Here is a 3903-nt window from a genome sequence, read left to right as displayed (position 1 = left end):
AAATATTGCTTCCCCCCTACACCTCTCCACCCTTCTCTAGAGATTCTAATCCTCAGAGGCTTCTGACGTTGATGTGTTGTCCAAAGGGTTGGGTTGGGAGGCTGATGGGGGAGTGGAGCTGTCTGTTCACCAGGTAACCTTGGACAAGCCACTGCCTCCCGGAGGCCCGGAGCCCTCACCCTCTTGCTCTGTTTCCACAGTTGAAGGGCCAGCTAGAGATGGTCTCTCACAGCCACAAAATTAGGTCCCCTCTGTACCACATCCTCAATCTCACCAAGCCTGGGCTCCTTCCTGACTATCACCCAGTAAGTTCACAGTCTTGGTTGCCAGTGGAGGCTGTGTATCCCCAGAGTGAAGGGAAATGAGAGATGAGGCCAATGTAGGGCCTAGAACCTCACTAATGAGAAAATCCCCACTTACTGGTTAGTTAGCAGCTGTTGGACACTGTGCATACATTCTCTTATAGGGCCTGGATTAAAAGCCCTGCTCCTAGCCAGGTGCAGTGGTGCTGCACACCTGTAGTCCCAGGTTCTCAGGAGGCTGAGGCGGGAGGATCAATTGAGCCCAGGAGTTTGAGAACAGCCTGGGCAACATAGCAAGACCCCGTATGTTAAAAAAAAAAAAAAAAGCCCCATAGCTGGGTCACCTTAACCACCTTAACATCTCTGAGCCTCAGTTTCCTCTCTGTAGGATAAACTAGATATAATGATAATAATAATAATAATATCTACCTCACTGGGCTGTTTTGAGGATTAAATGAGATATAACATCTCAAGCACTATCTCTGGAAAGGTGGTAGAGTTCATAAATGTTGGTCATATACCTATATATAATTACTATCTCCATTTTTCAGATATGGAAAGCAAGTCTTGGAGAAGGTAGGCATCACACAGTGAATAAATTAGGGCAGATAATTCAAATCCAGGCTGGTTGATTGTGAAACTGAGTTGCTGACCATTGCTCAGCGCCTCCTGCAGAGATGGGACTGATGCCTGTCCTGACTTTCCGACAGCACCTGCCAATGGTCCAAAAGCCAAGTTTCCTTCTCCCAGCAGGAGGAGTTGCATTGTTTAACCAGGGCTGGGCTCTGAGAATCCCCTCTAGCCCTTCCCACAATCCTACTGTAAATCAGAGTCCCCTCACTCCCCAGTGACCTCTGCAAGGTAGTGTCTTATGCTGGAGGGGCACCAGAGTTAGGGACAGGAGCAGCCTCAGTACTCCTGGGCTGAGTTCCAGAGCCCAGTTGTTGCACCTGGCCTCTGAGCTACAGTTTGGCTGGTGGCTGGAGACATGGGCCTGGAGGCTGGGACCTGGCCCTGCTATGCTTGGAGCCATAAGGCCATCAGACAGCCTGGCTAGGTCTTGGATCTCCACAGAGATAGAGCTGGGAGAGGCACAGATCCATGAACTGAGACAGAGCTGGGATTGAGAGTAGAGGCTGGAGCCTTGGGGTTGGGGGGTCCATAGGTTGGCAGAAGGCACTGAGCCATGGCTTCTTCCCATTCCTGTCCTAGCCCTCATCCACCATAGTCCTACTCTTTCCATTCATTTCACTCTCTCTGGTTTTGGGTTCTCCATTGAATGAGAAGAGGAAGAAAAAAAGGGAGAGAACTGGGGGAAGGGGTGTCCACTTTGCCAATGTGAAGCAGTTCTTGTTCTGTGAATGAAGGTGATGTGGGTTCAGGGTGGAGGAAGGGGGGTGGAAGGAAGCGCTGGGTAGGGCAGCTGGGGATGGGGTTGCCATGGGAACGGCAGCCTGTCAGGAGCCCTGCCTTCAAAGCTGAGGTGCGTGTGTTGCAGGTTCCTGGGGGAGGCGGGTGGTGTATGTGTGTCTGGGGTGGGGAAGCAGCTCTGATGTAAGCCCCCTGGGACTCCAGCTCCTGGATTCCAGATCAAAACCTTAACCTGGGTGGGAAGCAGCATCATGTGATGCTTCCTGGCAGACACCCCTCAGCCTCAAACCCTTTTCTGTGGAATGTAAGGCAGAGATGGGGGTTAAATCAACCCTGGGGGGAGGCGGGCTGTGATGGAAGTCGTCTGCCAACACTACCCCCTTCATTTCAAATGGGGCAGGAGGGAAAGGGGATCTTACTGTGGGCAGGGAGGAATGGGGAAAAAGGGGGTTTGCTTCATCCTCTAGGCCTCGGTTAGGGGCCAGGCTCCACAATGACAGTTTCCTGAGGCCTCTGGCTCCAATTCCTCAGAAAGCTTGGAACCTAGGAATAGGGCACAGAGGGAAGGAAGCCCACTGGGCTGTTTGTGAGATCTCCAGCTGCCCTCACTCCCATCTCACACCACCGCCAACATGACCCTCTGGCCACTAGGGGGGGCCATGGCCCAGCATCCATGGGGTTGAGGGACAGGTCAGTCCAGAGACCCAAGGTGGCCCAGTGGGGCAGTGTGGCTGAGATGTAGCCTCAGTGGCATTTGCCTTTCACGAGGCTGGCCCAGCTCATCCAGGCCCCAGCAAAACCTGAGGGGCTTTAGAGGGCACTCAACCTCCTGGTGCTGCCAATTCAGTCCCGCCTTCTCAGCTGCCCAGGCAGACCTTTCCAGAGACCACCAGCCAATTCAAAACAGCTCCCAAGTGCCTACTACTCGCCAGCACTGTGCTAGGCATTGCCAGCGAGTTTGAATCTAATGTGAGAGATGGACACTAACAGAGGCTTAAAACACATGCACCATAATCAGGAAAACCTGGACTTGAATCCTCACTTTACTATTTCTAACTGGGTGAGTGACCTTGGGCAAGTTACTTAATTTGTGTCTCAGTTTCCTTATCTGCAAAATGATAATAGTACTGGAGATGCAGGGAGCTGTGAAGAGGATTAAATGAGAAAGCATGTTTAAAGCCTTTGCTGTAGCATCTGGCACACAGGAAACCCTCAGTTAAGGTAACTATTGTTGGTAGGTGAACCAGGGTGCTGAGTACTAGCATGGAGGTAGAAGCAAAGCAATGAGCAGTCCTGGAGAAAAAAAAATTCAATCTGGGCTGGGCATGGTGGCTCACACCTCCTAGAACTTTGGGATGCCAAGGTAGGAGGATCGTTTGAGCCCAGGAATTCAAGACCAGCCTGGGTGACATAGAGAGATCCTGTCTCTACAAAAAAAAAAAAAAACCTAAAAATTAGCTGGGCATGATGGCACGTGCCTGTGGTCCCAGCTGCTTGGGAGGCTGAGGTGGGAGGATCACTTGAGCCCAAGAGGTTGAGGCTGCAGTAGGCCATGATCATGCCTCTGCACTCCAGCCAGGGCGATGGAGTGAGACCCTGTCAAAAAAAAAAAATAAAAAAAAGAAGGAGAACTGGACTCGGTGGCTCATGCCTATAATCCCAGCACTTTGGGAGGTCGAGGCGGGCGTTATCACCTGAGGTCAGGAATTTGAGACCAGCCTGGCCAACATGGTGAAACCCTGTCTCAACTGAAAGTATAAAAATTAGCCAGGCATGATGGCGGGTGCCTGTAATCCCAGCTGCTTGGGGAGGCTGAGGTGGGAGAACCACTTGAACCCAGGAGGCAGAGGTTGCAGTGAGCCGAGATTGCGCCACTGCACTCCAGCCTGGCGACAGGGTAAGACTCCATCTCAAAAAAAAAAAAAAAAAAAAGAAAGAAAAAAGAAAAAAGAAAAAGAAAAAAAAGAAAATTAAGAAAATTCAATGTGTTGAGATTATCAGGGAGGGCTTCCTGATGTGGTGCCTGATATGGGCCTGAAGGAAAGACAATATTTTTTTTTTTTTTTTTTTTTTTTTGAGACGGAGTCTCACTCTGTCGCCCAGGCTGGAGTGCAGTGGCCGGATCTCGGCTCACTGCAAGCTCCGCCTCCCGGGTTCACGCCATTCTCCTGCCTCAGCCTCCCGAGTAGCTGGGACTACAGGCGCCCGCCGCCTCGCCCGGCTAGTTTTT

General features: G+C 51.3%; 1 long non-coding RNA gene across 1 annotated transcript; it reads right to left on the bottom strand.

Annotated features, from left to right (window-relative positions):
• Positions 1–765: 765 nt before the first annotated feature.
• Positions 766–3665, bottom strand: LOC144329552 (uncharacterized). The gene is made up of 2 exons (XR_013394910.1): positions 3340–3665; positions 766–3021 (listed from the first exon to the last, which is right to left on the bottom strand). It is a non-coding gene; the product is annotated as an uncharacterized LOC144329552 (long non-coding RNA).
• Positions 3666–3903: the final 238 nt, after the last annotated feature.

Source organism: Macaca mulatta, chromosome 6 (assembly GCF_049350105.2).
Source record: "Macaca mulatta isolate MMU2019108-1 chromosome 6, T2T-MMU8v2.0, whole genome shotgun sequence".
Classification (NCBI taxonomy): domain Eukaryota; kingdom Metazoa; phylum Chordata; class Mammalia; order Primates; family Cercopithecidae; genus Macaca; species Macaca mulatta.
Note: the sequence above shows the minus strand (reverse complement) of the source record. Positions and strands in the feature narration are given on the sequence as shown.